Raw genomic sequence first — 17,500 nt, forward strand, 5'->3', positions numbered from 1 at the left:
TCCTGTTCCACACGAGTGGTACCAGCCAGGTGAAGTCATCATTGGTGGAGTTCTTTCTCAAAGCGTTTACATTTTCTATGAAATTTTGTATAAGGAACAACCATCAAAGAATGTGTTTGATGTTTCATAGTAAGACTTTTCCATTCCTCCTCTGGATTGCCCTTTCCTTCCTTTCATGTCTTTCAGACAGGAATCCTAAAGAGGGATTCTTTTATCACTGACATTTTCAAGCTGAAATGGGAGCCATAATTTGCCTCAATACTGGAATAAAAGAAAACTTTCTTTCTATTTTTTAAAAAACCTAGCTACTGTCAGAGTTTATTTGAATCAAATTATGTATTTACAATTGCTTTACAGTATACCTATTGTGAGGAGTGGGGAGGAGAAGGGTGAAAATGCAAACAAATATACTACCACCTATTCACATTCAAGGTCCTTTAAAGTTTCATTGTGTGCTGACTTGAATTGATTTCTTGGGTAAATTGTTACATCATGGTGAAAGTTAACCTATATGTAGGGATATGGAAATTGGTTGAATTGTGTTGAGGCTGACAGGGATTGTGACAGTTCAGGTTAGATAGCACAGGGAAACCTGATATTGTCAGAATGGGGCAGTAGCCAAGAGAGGCTGACATTGGGCTAGAAAAGCTAAATAAATAGGAGACTAATTTTGCCACCAACTGTGTCTTCCAGTGTGAAGGTAAGTCCATTGCCATCTGACTCCCCTTTCCTTCTGATGCACCGCAGAATCAATGACTGTCCTTAGCTACAGTAGCCTGCACACCTCAAACCTGTGGTTCTAATGTGCAAGCAACCTTTCTGCCCAAACCACAGCTGTATACTGAGAAAAAAGGCTATCTGAATTCAATGGGACTTTCATGTAAGTCTGTATAACTTTGCAGCTTTCAGTTAAATGAAGTTGTTGCCTACTTAAGGAGAAACAGATTTATTTCATTTTTTTTCTTGATCAACTGTTATGGAAATGTCAAGCAATAGAAGAACAGCAGGTGTGTGAAAGTGTCATGCAGAGCAGTAATGCCCTGATCATTAGACAGTATGGATTTTATTAGCATAGATGTGCTAATTACAAATGCAACCTTTTCATTTCAGTTTGAAACAGAAGGTGTCCAATATTGTAGTATGTTCATATCTGTAACTAATTTATTTTATTTGCAGTATGGTGCCAAAATTTTATCAGCACGTCCTAACATTGGCATTTGCTGTCAAAGAAGTCAATGAGAATCCCAAAATCTTGCCCAATATCACACTTGGCTTCCACATCTATGACAGCTATTATGATGCTAGGATGACCTACCGCACAACTCTTGACCTCCTCTTCAAAATGAAGACATTTGTTCCCAACTACAAATGTGACACTCAGAAAACCCTCATATCCACCATTGGGGGACTTGGCCATGATACTACCTTCCATATGGCAGACACATTAGGTCTCTATAAGATTCCACAGGTAGGAGGTATGAAGGGGCCAAAGGGAATCTTTTCTTTCTGCCTGTATGGGTTGCTTCCATGTTTGTTCTCCACAGAGCAAACCTATTGGAAAGTATTCTACTCAGCAGTTTTACTCAGAACAGACTCATCAAAATTATTGCTTCTATCTTAGTCATGATCCTTAATTTAAAATCTAGATCTATACAAGCCTGCATCTTTCTCCCATATTCCTTGTAGATTGCGTTTTCTGTTTTATTTCTAGGGATGTGAGAACTTAGAATTTGTGGAATAAAAAGCCAAATGGTACAGGATGAATGTTTTCCATATGATTTGAGATTATATTCACATTTTCTTTTAGTTTGCATATGGTTCATTTCCCCCAATGGAGAGTGATGCAAGTCAGGTTTATTCTTTTTACCGCATGGTGCCCAATGAAGCCCACCAGTTTCTTGGGATTATCCGCTTGCTTAAGCATTTTGGATGGACGTGGATCGGACTCATTGCTCTGAACGATAACAGTGGAGACCATTTCTTGCAGACCCTGGAGCCATTGCTATCTCAAAATGGAATTTGCTCAGCCTTTACACAAATAATTTCAATACAACCCCACTTTGATAATGTGGATGAAATGCATGATATAGCTTTAAATATGTATGTGAAAATAAGAGACAATAAAGTCACTATACTTATTGTTTATGGAGAATCTCGGGCAATAATATCATTGAGACTTATTATATTTTTACGAGATCCTACAAATAAAGAAAACACATCATTTAAAAAGGTATGGATCTTTACAGCCCAGACTGATTTCATATCTATGGGTTTTCTTAAGGTTTGGAATGTTCTGCTCTTCCAGGGTTCCCTCTCCTTCACAATTCATTCCCAAAAACTTCCAGCATTCAAGGAATTTCTTCTCAACATAAAGCCTTCCCAGAGCCAGGGAAATGGTTTCATCAAAGTCTTCTGGGAGCAAGCATTTGACTGTATTCTTCCCAATTTCGATGCGCCAATGGAGGTCTATGGTATGTGTACTGGAGAGGAGAGGTTGCAGAGTCTTCCAAGGTCTCTGTTTGAAATGAGCATGACTGGTCACAGCTACAGTATCTATAATGGTGTCTATGCTGTGGCTCATGCCTTGCATAACATTCAGTCACGTAAATCCAAGCAGAGAGCAATGGGAAAAAGTGAAAGATTAAAACTTCAGGATCTGGAGCCTTGGAAGGTAATGTTCTGAGAATGAAGAGAATTTTTTTTTACCATGATTTGCATCACCAGAGTCATGTAACAGAAGGATTTATATACAACTGGAAATAAAAATATTACTGCTTGGTTATCCAATAAAACTATTGTTATTTAGAAGTCATCAGAAGGCAGCTGTGTATCGCGAAGTTTTTAATGTTTGATTACATTTTTATAAGTCAAAATAAAAAAAATTCCTTCCAGTAGCACCTTAAAGACCAACTAAGTTAGTTCTTGGTATGAGCTTTCGTGTGCATGCACACTTCTTCAGATACACAGATTTTCAGATACAGATTTTTATAAGTGTTGGAAGACGCCCAGGGTGGATGGAGCAACCCTGCCAGATGGCTGTGGTATAAATAATATATGATGATTATGATTAAAAGGCTTCCAATGCATAAAGAAAAAGGGCTTCCAATGCATAATAAAGTCTCCATCTGTTGTGTCAAAATCATTGATATTTTGCACATGTTCTTTGTTAACTGAAGCTACGTTACTATAACTAAATAAGATTCATGAAGAAATGTTTCTGTAAACCATGGCATTGTATTCAAAATCTCATTTATGCTATTTCCCATTCAACTCCATTTTCTCTTTCTATTAGCTGCACCCTGTTCTTCAGGACATTTCATTTAACAACTCAGCTGGAGAAACCGTGTCCTTTACTGATCAAAGAGAAGTGGGAGGGGGATTTGACATCATGAATATAGTCACGTTCCCAAACAGGTCCTTCCTTCGATTGAAGATTGGATGGGTTGATTCTGATGCAGCTGATAGAAAAGAATTCAGCATTAACGAGGACATGATTATATGGCACAATGATTTTAACCAGGTCTGGAATCTAGGCAGGGGTGCCAACTTGAATAAAATACTGGGGTGGGTAACCCCCACCCTGCATAATCGATTGCAAGACGTGGCTAATGATCACCTTTTGAATAGCAGTGCCCATCACCTCTGGGAGAGGGCAGGCCCCTCAATTATTTTATTCAGGGTGTATGTGAAGGGAACTTGGCCCCTAGAAACTGGCATGTATTACTCTAGGGTTTACTTGTGGGCCCCACATTCTCGGATTTATGAGCACACTGATATATTCCTCCACTAAATTTTTGTTTAAAAGACTTGTACAATGGCCTCTTAAGCCTGTGGGGCAGAGTACGGATCACTTTTCAGGTTAACTTGTTTCATTCACTTTGAGTTTGGGGCCTTAAAGGCAGAATTAATAATAATAATAATAAAGTCTTACTAAATACTGATATGGTTAGGAGAGTGACATAAGTTTTGAATCTCTGTCACATATGGTCTTTCCACTATAAAGTTTCTGTTTTCTGAAATGGCCTAGTTTTATCTGTATCTTGTATTTGCCTCTTTCATTCCAATTTCTTAATACAAAGGGGCTGATGGTTGGACTATATATGAAGAAGCGGTCCTGTGCCAATGTTTATGGGATGAGAGATCAACTTTCTTATTTGAACTTTAGAAGCTGAAATTTTCCTTCAAAGCTTTCTCCCTTCTGAAATTATTTCCTGTTTATTGATAGGGGATGCCAATTTCTGTGTGCAATGACTACTGCCGTGCAGGTAATCAGAAGAAAAGGAAGGAAGGGCAGAAATTTTGCTGCTATGATTGTACTCCATGTCCAGAAGGGAAGATTTCAAACCAGAATGGTATGTGACAGTTTTCATTGTACAAGAATAGCAAATCTCTGTGGAAAAAAGTTAAATTATTATTTGTTTCATTTCTATACAGCTTTATATTTTTAAGAAAAATCTCAAAGTGGTTTACAGCATATTTAATAAAGCAATCCAGAATCAAACATTTCCAAAGAAAGTCAAATACAATGTATATAGTCAAAACAGCATAATTAACAGGAAATTAAAATATTATCTTAAATATTTCAAAATGGAACATTACAAAAGAGGTCAACTATATTTAATTACATACATACACACAGTGGTACCTCGGGTTAAGTACTTAATTTGTTCCGGAGGTCCATACTTCACCTGAAACTGTTCTTAACCTGAAGAACCACTTTAGCTAATGGGGCCTCCTGCTGCTGCCACGTTGCCGGAGCACAGTTTCTGTTCTCATCCTGAAGGAAAGTTCTTAACCTGAAGCTCTATTTCTGGGTTAGCGCAGTCTGTAACCTGAAGCGTATGTAACCCGAGGTACCACTGTACATACATACTGTATATACATACATACTATGCTGTGCACCACACTATCCGGCTTTGAGTGGTGTGAATAATTTATTGCTACTTTCCCCTAACATCTCATCAAAGCCTACAAAAACCAAAGAGCCTGGTGAAATTCCATGCAGGTGGATCTAAAATTAAGATTTCATTGTACACATAATTTATGTGAAGCTGCCAAGTCAAGTAGTAAAATGGTACAAAAGTTGCAGATTTGCAAATGATGTGTGTAGTCAGAATGAAACATGCAAGACATCATCATGGGTGAAATTAGGTCAGAACCTTATCCATTATGCTTCAAGGAAGAGGAAATATCATGGCATTAATTACAACCAGCATTTGCTGTTTGAATGGCATTCCACATGATGGTGGAATGGCATTCCACTTGATGATGTACTCAACATCCTTCGGAGCTGAACAAGGTTGGAACTTTGTATTTGGCAATACAAGCATCCAGGTTCCAAGTAGGGAACTGCATATGTATGTGGGTGGAAATAGGCAACACTGGGCCCAATCGGACCTAGTGGCATGCCTTTCTCTTATCACTCTTTAGGCCCTTAACAGTCTGCCTTATTGGTGTGAGTTTCTGCCCATCATTTGACAAAGGCTTTAGAATGCCTAACAATGGCTACTGGCACTTACTGAAGGAAAGACAAAAACATCCTAACCTGGAGACAATTAAATATGGGAGCAAAATTCACCCCCCCCCACAGTTAACTGTCCACCCCAAAAAACCAAGGTTCCACTAACTCTGCCATCTTGGTGTCATTGGTCAAAGACCCCCACCCTGCTGGGTGCACAGCATGGCTACTTAAAATTATTTAAACAAACCTCTGTCAGATTCAGCAGGAATGTAATGAGTAATTCAAATATACAACCAGCTATCTGCCGTAAGGAAGGTTCAAAAGAGATCAACAGGATAAATAATGGCTACATAGTCAGCATAAAACACAGATGAATTGCAAATGGAGTTTAACTTTCTTCTGTCTGTCAGATATGGCTCACTGCTTCAGATGCCCTGAAGATCAGTATGCAAACAAGAAGAAAAATGGATGCATCCCTAAAACTATCAACTTTCTTTCTTATGAAGAACCTTTAGGGATCAGCTTGGCCTCACTTGCTATTTCTTTTTCCCTGATCACAACATTGGTGCTTGCAACGTTTATTCAGCACAAAGACACTCCCATTGTCAAAGCCAACAACAGGGGTCTCACCTACAGTCTCCTCATCACCCTCATATTCTGCTTCCTTTCATCTCTTCTATTCATTGGACACCCTGGCAAAATGACCTGCCTTCTTCGCCAATCAACTTTTGGCATCATCTTCTCTGTGGCAGTTTCCTGTGTGTTGGCCAAAACCATCACCGTAGTTGCAGCTTTCATGGCCACCAAGCCTGGGTCCAGTATGAGGAAGTGGATGGGGAAAAGACTGACCAATTCTGTTATCCTTTCCTGCTCCCTCATTCAAGTGATTATTTGTACTGGGTGGTTGATGACCTCTCCACCATTCCCTGCTCTTGACATGCACTCAGTCATGGAAGAAACCATTGTGCAATGTATTGAAGGCTCAGTGACCATGTTTTACTGTGTCTTGGGCTACATGGGCCTCCTGGCTATTGCCAGCTTCATTGTGGCATTTGCAGCTCGCAAATTGCCGGACAGTTTTAATGAAGCCAAGTTCATTACCTTCAGCATGTTGCTGTTCTGCAGTGTTTGGTTGTCTTTTGTCCCAACCTACCTGAGCAACAAAGGAAAATCCATGGTGGTGGTGGAGATCTTCTCTATCTTGTCCTCCAGTGCTGGGTTGTTGGTCTGCATCTTTGCCCCTAAATGCTACGTCATTATTCTCAAGCCAGAGCTGAACAACAGGGAGCAACTGATAAGGAGAAGAATGTAAATTCAACCTTCCTTCTTCTTTCTCTTCTATTGTTATACAGAAGGAATTTTAGTATTAAAGTGGTTACTTTGAGTACCTCCTCCATTGCAATACTGAGATCAATTTTGGAAAGTTTAGTGTTGTGAAATTATAGCAGATTAAAATGCTCTGTCACCTTAGCTCAGGAGCGAGGAACGACTTTCCAGGCGGGGGGAGGGTGTTAGTTTCCATTGAAAGTGATAATAAAATGGATGCAGGGGGAGGGGAGTTTGGTTTTTGATAGAGAAACTGCTTCCACCTCATTGATCAAGCCTCTTTGTAGCTGTCTGTTTAAAAGACTCATTGCCTTCTGACACCCAGTGACAGACGGGTTGGTGGCCCCTTTCAAGTACCAAACATTGGCCCTCAAGGCCTGGGAAAATGATCAGTCTGGCCAACTGTGGGGAAAATGTTACTGACTCCTGCCTTAAAACAAGAAACTTATGAATAAAAATGGAGTTTTGTGGGTAGGGAAGCAATAGAGAAATGCATTGGAAGGTGTGGAATGAATGGTGGCTTTGATAACTTTGAATTACTTCCTATTCTCTTATATGGGACTGATATACATTATATTACTCTGTTCTTTAATTCCAAATTATATTTCCTTAAATAAAGAAACATGTTAACTAAAATTAAAGTTCTGAGAGTCTTCCTTGAACCTCAAATACCTTGCTGACAAATATGGAACAGAACAGAACAAATCAACTGTTTGGATGGGCCCACAAAAAGAAAAAAAGTTTTCAGCGGGCATCTAACAGAGTTAAAGTATTGTGAATGCCTAACGTTAATAGTAATAATAATAATAATAATAATAATAATAATAATAATAATAATAATAATTTATTATTTGTACCCCGCCCATCTGGCTGGGTTTCCCCAGACACTCTGGGCGGCTTCCAACAAAGATGAAAAATACACTAAAATGTCACATATTAAAAACTTCCCTGAACAGGGCTGCCTTCAGATGTCCTCTGAATGTCAGGTAGTTGTTTATCGCTTTGACATCTGATGGGAGGGCGTTCCACAGGGCGGGCGCCACTACCGAGAAGGCCCTATGCCTGGTTCCTTGTAACTTGGCCTCTCGCAGTGAGGGAACCGCCAGAAGACCCTCGGAGCTGGACCTCGGTGTCCGGGCAGAATGATGGGGGAGGAGACGCTCCTTTCCTTCAGATATACTGGACCGAGGCTGTTTAGGGCTTTAAAGGTCAGCACCAACACTTTGAATTGTGCTTGGAAACGTACTGGGAGCCAATGTAGGTCTTTCGAGACCAGTGTTATATGGTCTTGGCAGCCGCTCCCAGTCACCAGTCTAGCTGCCGCATTCTGGATTAGTTGTAGTTTCCAGGTCACCTTCAAAGGTAGCCCCACGTAGAGCGCATTGCAGTAGTCCAAGCGGGAGATAACCAGAGCATGCACCACTCTGGCAAGACAGTCTGCAGGCAGATAGGGTCTCAGCCTACGTACCAGATGGAGCTGGTAAACAGCTGCCCTGGATACAGATTTGACCTGTGCCTCCATGGGCAGCTATGAGTCCAAAATGACTCCCAGGCTGCGCACCTGGTCCTTCAGGGGCACAGTTACCCCATTCAGGACCAGGGAATCCTCCACACCTGCCCGCCTCCTGTCCCCCAAAAACAGTACTTCTGTCTTGCCGGGATTCAACCTCAATCTGTTAGCCAACATCCATCCTCCAACCGCCTCCAGACACTCACACAGGACCTTCACCGCCTTCACTGGTTCTGATTTAAAAGAGAGGTAGAGCTGGGTATCATCCACATACTGATAAACACCCAGCCCAAACCTCCTGATGATCTCTCCCAGTGGCTGCATGTAAATGTTGAAAAGCATGGGGGAGAGGACAGAACCCTGAGGCACCCCACAAGTGAGAGTTCCAAAGGTGCTGCCACATTTATTTATATATTTTAAACTCTTTAAACATGCATAACAGACACTGCAGGGCACTGGAAGAAGCTTAAGTTCTTTACATGGAAGTTATTGGACCGGCACGTGTGAGTTAAAGCAATCCCTAAAGTAAACCGGTCCCAATATATTAAGGACTTCTTATATGAATGTGTTAGTAGATCCCTGATAAATGGTTTCAATACAATGGGAGAGAGGGAACTTCAGTCAAAGGGGCTCTATGCCCTCCGAATGTCTCTTCCAGGCCCTCAGAAATCTTCCCAGGTTGTATTCCTCACTGGCTCTGCTTCATATCCTGAGGTTTTGCCTGCCTGGAATATGTCCTTGAACTTTGATAATAATACTGCTTGGCCAGAATTTTTTAAAAAAAATATTGTGCCAGCTCACAAGAAATGATTTAAATAATTGACAATAAATCATGTTTATCCACACCTGAGAGACTCAGTTTCGGTCACCTCCTGAGTCATCTTCTAGTAAGCTTGTAGACAGGAAAAATGGCTTTTCTTCTTTATTAAAAATAAAATAAAAATGCTTTCTGTTTTCTAAAAGAGTACAGAAACAAACTTTTTATTTATGGTTTTCTTTGCACAAACTGTATTTGTAATTCCTCTGCATTAGAGAAATTGGGGAGGACAAAAGTGGAAATGAAGATGATTTTTTTTTTTTATCTAAGTAACATGGTGGATACTGCCAATGCTGTGCCAAACTTTATCCTCCAATTTTTCCAAGCTTCTCCTGTGATTCAGTATTGTATCTTACTACCTCATTTTCATGCTGCTTTGATGTTTCACTGGGGGTGGTAGAGAGTTCAATTTAGCTCTGGGTTGTGAGATTGCTGACATTGGAAAGAGTGTTTTTCTTTTATAAAATATTTCTTCTGTGCCTCCTGATCACAATTTGATGCACCTCCCTGGACTTTAATGTAAGTTCAGGAAGCTTGTGACGCTGGCTCCTCATCAACTTGGATCAGTACACTTGCTAATTTTGTTTTTTCAAGCAAGTTCATACTTTTACTTAAACAGATAAGCACATTCATACAGTGGTACCTCAGATTAAGTACTTAATTCGATCTGGAGGTCTGTTCTTAACCTGAAACTGTTCTTAACCTGAAGCACCACTTTAGCTAATAGGGCCTCCCGCTGCCGCCGTGCCGCAGCTGTGTGATTTCAGTGCTCATCCTGAAGCACAGATCTTAACCCAAGGTACTATTTCTGGGTTGGCGGAGTCTGTAACCTGAAGCATATGTAACCTGAAGCATATGTAACCAGAGGTACCACTGTATATAAAAAAGAACATATGTCAGTAGTAGAGTTTGCAGCTTCCACTGATTTGCACACCTATAGAAATGTTAGTGGGGAATGTCATGACTCTTCAGGGAACTGAAACATCTGGAAAGGCTGAACATTGCAGATACAATACAAGATTCACCCTCCACCCTCTATTCTCCATGTAATGGGGGATGGCAAAGAAGTGGACAGCTCAGCTCAAAGAGTAATTCACATAATGCTTGGGACATTTCTATTCTACCTTTAGTTACAGACATGGGATTGTTACATGTCACATGTCTGTTTACATTCCAGCACTGTTTGCTGGCGTAAGCGGAACTTCCGCTGTGTTGTATTACTTTTGCTTTTCTCTCTCTCTCGGAAGAGACGGCAAAGAGAGACGACATGTTTCCTTGTCCTGATTTATGTTTAATAAATCCGTAGTTTATAGTATGTCTCCACAAGCCTCAAGCCTCTTTCATTGCACAGTTTGCTTTGCTAAATAAACTGTGCCCATCTCAGCAGACTTGGGTCACTGATTTATGTCGCACCAGAGGTCAAAGGATCTTCTCAGCATGACGTCTGGAAGGAGACGATCCAGCTGGGGGCTAGCCAGTTGGCCATTTGACCCCCAGATGCCGACAATATGACCATATCTTTTTCAAATATGAATGACTGGACTCTTCTGGATAACCCTTTTTTATTGTGTAGAGAAATATTAACTGCTTGGGTTGGGCTAAAAGTGTTGTATTAGGATTTGGTGCTTTGCTAGCCCAAAGAAAACAGCTTCACTCTGATTGGCATTGACTCAGATGGGAAAACTGAAAGCCAATTGGGATTGGTTGTGCCACAAAGGAGCAGAGGTAACAAACACCAAAAAGTGGCTCTCTGAGGAAGAGGAGAAAAGAACATCTAAGAAAGTTATTATCTCTCCCTGCAATCATCCAAATCACCATAATTAGTTCACATAATCAAAGCCAGAGAGGTTTTTAGTAGACACTAACAAAGTCAAAAAGCAACTCTTTTTTAAATTATGACATGTTCTATGGATAGCTGTGAATAGGGGCAAGAGACAGGAAACTCTTCATCAGTTTCATTTCTGACTCCCCATTTTATTGACCAGCCTTGAATTCAGATTGTTGACAATTTTATCTACTATGAAATACATTTGTTTGTAATTTTTGATTCTCAAAACCAGCTCACAGAACTATCTTCTAGAAAAGTGTTGCGAAATACAGGTATCACTCATAGTAGGTAGCTCAAGCCAGGAACCTGATAGTGACAGGCAGGACTGCATTTCTAGTGAAGCAGGATGTTGTGGCTCTTGGTTTTTATGTTTCTGTTGTCCCCTGTTGAGTGCAAAGAAATGACTTTGAGCTGCCCTCCGAGTGATCCTTTTCCTGTTCCACATGAGTGGTATCAGCCAGGTGGCCTCATCATTGGTGGAATCGCTTCTCAGCTGATTTATGTATTCTATGAAGTTTTCTTCAAAGAGCACCCTTCACAAAATCTGTTCCAGGTTCCACAGTAAGAGTATTTCCCTCTCTGCATCCTTTCTCTATGTGCCCTGCCTTTTATAATTGAAACCTTAGAGAAGGGAGTGTCCCCTTTCTCATTTACTTCATGTATTCTATATTGTGATCCCTAGGTTTTGTTGCAAATATTAAATATTGCACAGTTTGAAGTGTCTGGAAGCATAAAAACTGACTACTGTGGAAATGATAAATTGTCCAGACCTTTGAACATGTTATTTAAACCTTTACTGGCAGAACTTTTTTTACAACATATGAAATAATCCAAAGGTGTCTCTCTCTTTCCTCTCTTCTTTTCTGCTGGTTTGCTGTTTCTTGTTTTTAAAAAAGCATAGGCTAACTTTCATTTTAAAAATAAAACAAAGCAATTTTCTGGTATCTTTATAGGGAATAAAGCAGAATGTAAATAAATAAATGTTAAGAATTCAATTCTCAGAAGACTTACCTGAGAGTTAAACCCACTGAACATTATAGGACAATATTCTGCATAGAAATGCGTAGGTCTTCCCTGGAAATTAAATCAAATGAGTTCCCATTAAAATTAGTGGAACTTCTAAAGTCATTATAATAACTCATCTCCTTGATTCCACTGTGACATAACTTCTAAGAAACTTTAAGGGTAGCCATAAAAATGAACATTAGATGCTGCCTTACACCCAGTCCCCCCAAATGTCCATATAGCTCAACATCATCAGTGTTGAATGTCAGGATTACACAAGGGTCTAAACCTTCTTGGAGATGCCAGGTATGGAAAGTGATCACCTACCTAAGGGGAAATATGTGAGGGATAGATTCACACAATTCTTAAATCAACTGAGATGAAAAGATCAAGGAAGAGTTAAGAGTGGGTGGGTGTGTCAAAATACTATGCAGCATGCAAATGTCCTGATGAATCCTACATTTTCATGATCTGCATGCTATTTAGCTTGAAAACATTGATTAAGAATAAACAAATAACATTTAAATCCCAAGCAGATTCAGGGAGAAATGCGTAATATTTGGTATGTTGATTTCCTTCATTATAGAATTTTCCTTTGATACTATAAATTAATTAACTCCATTTGCAGTATGATGACAAAATGCTACCAGCACATACTTGCCTTGGCATTTGCTGTGAAAGAGATTAATGAGAACGCCAAGATCTTACCCAACATCACGCTGGGCTTCCACATCCATGACAGCTATCATGATGCAAGGATGACCTATCGAAGCACTATTGACCTCCTCTTCAAATCACATAGATTTGTCCCCAACTATAAATGTGACACCCAGAAAAACCTCATAGCCATCATCGGGGGAATTAGCTATGATACCTCCTTCCACATGAGAGACATCATAGGCCTTTATAAGATTCCACAGGTAGGAGCTTCACTGATGTGGTCCATAGGAAAATAGATTTGGCACCAGCTTAGCTGCAGGCATTGCCAGAAGGAGGCGTACAAGGCACCATCCAACTGACTTAGGGACTCTACTCTGGATTTGTGTATGGTTTACGGCTTAAGATTTTCTTATCCTGAAATATCCCACAAGGCAGCAGAGATTTAGGATCAGAGTTTTTCCTTCTCCTAGATAGACTACCTTTCCAGGTGCTCAAACCCCTCATTTCCCACTACAGCATGTGCAGTAACTGCCTTCTTGACTTTTGGACCCACTCTTTGTCACATCCACTCAATCCACTGCATGCAGGGGAACCCATAACTCACCAAGGGTGTGAGATCCATTGGCTGCCCTCCTCTGGTTTAGCCAGCTGGTCAAAATTGTTTCCTAGGGTATGGCTGACAGTTTCTAGGAGCCAAAGGTGATATCTGAGTGCACGGTGGAGACAAAAAGTAGACAGACTTCCAAAAAAGGAGCACAATGTGACCTGCACCTAAGTTTCTACCCCTCCACTGACAACCCGAAGATCCCATAGTAGTTCCACTCCTTTTAAGATTGCATATTAAACAGTTGTGTCCTTTCCAGGGACCGTTATAGCTTTGCTATTGCTGCAGTTTTGCTCTTCATCAAAAGTCAAAGGCAACTTCCCAGAAAGGCTGTAATATAATTGTTGGATTTTTAATGTAAAAAATATTTGCATAACTGTAAAGGTAAAGGGACCCCTGAGCATTAAGTCCAGTCACTAACGACTCTGGGGTTGTGGTGCTCATCTCGCTTTACTGGCCGAGGGAGTGGGCGTTTGTCCGCAGACAGTTTTTCCGGGTCATGTGGCCAGCATGGCTAAGCCGCTTCTGGCGAAACCAGATCAGTGCACGGAAATGCCACTTACCTTCCCGCCACAATGGTACCTATTTATCTACTTTTACTTTGATGTGCTTTCAAACTGCTAGGTTGGCAGGATCAGGGACCAAGCAATGGGAGCTCACCCTGTTGCAGAGATTCAAACCACCAACCTTCAGATCGGCAAGCCCTAGGCTCAGTGGTTTAGACCACAGTGCCACCCGTGTCCCAACCTGTAGAAATGTTTAATTGAAAAAGTTGTTGAATTGAACTTTAATGGAAATTACAAATTGCTTAAACATTTTGTTGGTGGTGATGTTTTAATGAAAGAGGCACATGTTCAGGAAGAAAGCTTACAGTGTAGCTCTGTAATATCATTGTAATTTCTTTCAGCTTGCATATGGTTCATTTTTCACTGAGGAGGTAAGAGATACAAGTCGGATCCCTTCATTCTACCGAATGGTGCCAAATGAAGCCCAACAATACATAGGAATTATCAGATTACTTAAGCATTTTGAATGGACATGGGTTGGTCTATTTACTATGGACGATGACAGTGGACAAAATTTCTTGCAGACCATGGAACCTCTGCTTTCCCAAAATGGAATCTGCTCAGCCTTCACACAAAGAATCCCACATCAAATCCATCTTGATAACCTGGATGAAACGCATGACATAGCCTTAAATATGTATGTACTGGTCACAGATAATAAAGTCACTACATTTATCGTCTATGGAGAATCTCTCACAATCATATGGCTTAGAGCCATTCTATTTATGCAAGATCCAACAAATAAGATAGACACATCATTTAAAAGGGTGTGGATCTTGACAGCACATACTGATTTCATAGTAACAGGGCTTTTTAGATTCTGGGATTTTCAGGTCTTCCATGGTGCCATATCCTTCACAATTCATTCACGAAATCTTCTAAAGTTCAGCGAATTTCTTCAGAGGATCAAGCCTTCCTGGAGCCAGGGAGATGGCTTTTTCAAGGACTTCTGGGAGCAAGTATTTGACTGTATATTTCCAAATCCCCATGTGACAGTGGAGCCCAAAGAACTGTGTACTGGAGAGGAGAGCTTGGACAGTCTTCCACGGGCTCTGTTTGAAATGGAGTTATCTGGCCATAGCTACAGTATCTACAATGCTGTTTATACTGTGGCTCATGCCTTGCATAACACTTACTCACCTAGATTCAAGCAGAGAACAATGGAGAGGAGTGAAAGATTAAAACTTCAGGATGTGCAGCCTTGGCAGGTAATGCTTTGCAAACAAAGAGCAACAAACATATGATTCTTTCACTGAAACACTAAGTACAAAAGTAGTAATAAAAAAATTCCTTCCAGTAGCACCTTAAAGACCAACTAAGTTAGTTCTTGGTATGAGCTTTCGTGTGCATGCACACTTCTTCAGATACCGAAAGCTCATACCAAGAACTAACTTAGTTGGTCTTTAAGGTGCTACTGGAAGGAATTTTTTTATTTTGACTATGGCAGACCAACACGGCTACCTATCTACTACAAAAGTAGTAGTATTTTTTGCCATATACAAACAAAGCTTTATGCCTTCATATTTCCTTCATATATTAGGGGTGTGTGTGCATAACAATTTTTCCAACAGCTCTGCCAAGACAACTGATTTTTCACACTTGGTCTGTGTACTCTAAAGCTACATAATTATAGCTAAATAATGCTGATAAAGAAAGTTGTTTGTAAATCATGACATTTTGTTCAATATCTCCATTATGTAGTTTCCCCTACATCCCTCTTTTCCCTTTCATTTATAGTTACACCGTTTTCTTCATGAAATTTCATTCAACAACTCAGCTGGAGAAACAATGTTCTTTACTAATAAGAGAGAAATGGGAGGTGGATTTGACATCATGAACTTGGTCACCTTCCCAAACAAGTCTTTCCTTCGAGTGAAGGTTGGATGGGTGGATCCCAACGCTTCCAACAGAAAAGAATTCACCATTCATGAGGACCTGATTATATGGAACAAAGCCTTTAACCAGGTATGGAAGCTGGGCATTCCTTTGAGCCAAGGTACTTGCCAGATAATCACCATTTTTTTCTCTTGTGATTGACTGGTGGGCTAAGTGACCTTTCCCACCTGCTTCATACACCTACCCAGCAGTGCCAAATAGGTGCAATTACACATTACTTGAATTGGCTTTCTGGTCACTTGGCAGGTGGGTGCAGAAGAGGAAAGAGGTTGGCAAAGATGTTGAGCTCCTTGTGAATTCTGATTCTAGAGACTTGTCACTGCGCTCTCTGAAACATGTGGCAGGGTATGGGTGACTTTTGAAATTAACGTGCGTTGCTAACTTAGAGTTGTGTGTCTCAAAGGCTGTGTGAATCAGAAAGACCTCGGTTAATCATGGCAGGTTTAGGAGCCTGATAGAAGATCTAAAGATTTCTTTATGCATGGGCTTTCCCCTTTGCCAGGCATAGGCAAACTCGGCCCTCCAGATGTTTTGGGACTACAACTCCCATCACCCCTAGTTAACAGGACCAGTGGTCAGGGATGGGAATTGTAGTCTCAAAACATCTGGAGGGCCGAGTTTGATTAAGCCTGCCCTTTGTTATTTTTAAATTCTTAAACGTACAACTAATAAAGTGGCCTTAGCTTAATTCATGTATTTTATCTTGCCTCTTTTTCTGGTTTACTAACAAAGAATGGGCCAATGGCTGTGATTTATATGAAGCAGCTTCTAAGGCTTTTTTGGGGGGTGGTTGTGAGAGGTTTACTTTCTTATTTGAAGTGCAGTGACTGAACCTTTTTTAAGAAAGAAGCCTCCCTTATGAAATTAGTTCCTGTGTATGGATAGATGACACCCATTTCTGTGTGTAATGACTACTGCCGGCCTGGTAATCAGAAGAACAGGAAAGAAGGGCAGAAATTTTGCTGCTACGATTGTACGCTATGTCCAGAAGGGAAGATGTCAGACCAGAATGGTACAGGACACTTTTCATTGTTCAATATTAATAAAGATTATTGTGTCAGATCTATTTAAAATAATTTAATTACTACATTTTTGCATGTATCTGCAGTATCCTACTTGGAGTAGTGTGTTCATATTTTTTCGCTGTTTTCCAGCAACCTCTGAAGAAAGCATTTAAAAACCAATAAGTCTGGTGCAATACAATGCACATAGATTTGAAAGTGCTCCCCACTCATTTCAAATGTATCATTAAATGCATATCTAGAAGTACAATCATCTGCAAGTTGCAGGTTTGCGACTTGTTAGTATGACTGGAATGAAACACAGCAGAGAACCATGCTAGGTGAAATTCGGCCAGACACTTATTTATTATGCCTCAGGTAAGCAGGTTTGGGAAAGGAGTAGGGTGAAGAGGAGGTTATCATTTCAGTGAGCACCTGCTATTCAAATTCCACTCAGTGGTTGAAATGCACCCATTTCCCTTAGGAGTTGACCAGCGTTGGAGAGTGGTGTGCCACAGGACAGGTATCACAGATCTCAATAATAATAATAATAATAATAATAATAATAATAATAATAATATAGCTTTATTGTCATTGTACAACCTGTGTACAATGAAATTAAACGAGCCTCCCTCCCTCTTATCGAAGGACACACTACCTCGCAAGTCAATTTCGCTATCTTATTTTCTGCTCAAGAGCCTAACAGCCCATGGATAGAACCTATTTTTTAGTCTGTTGTTACGGCTGATTATACTTCTAAATCTCCTGCCCGAGGGTAGAAGATTAAAGAGGTGATGACTGGGGTGTGAGTCATCCCTAAGAATTT

The sequence above is a fragment of the Podarcis liolepis genome (assembly GCF_965112155.1).
Source record: "Podarcis liolepis genome assembly, chromosome: 13".
NCBI lineage: Eukaryota > Metazoa > Chordata > Lepidosauria > Squamata > Lacertidae > Podarcis > Podarcis liolepis.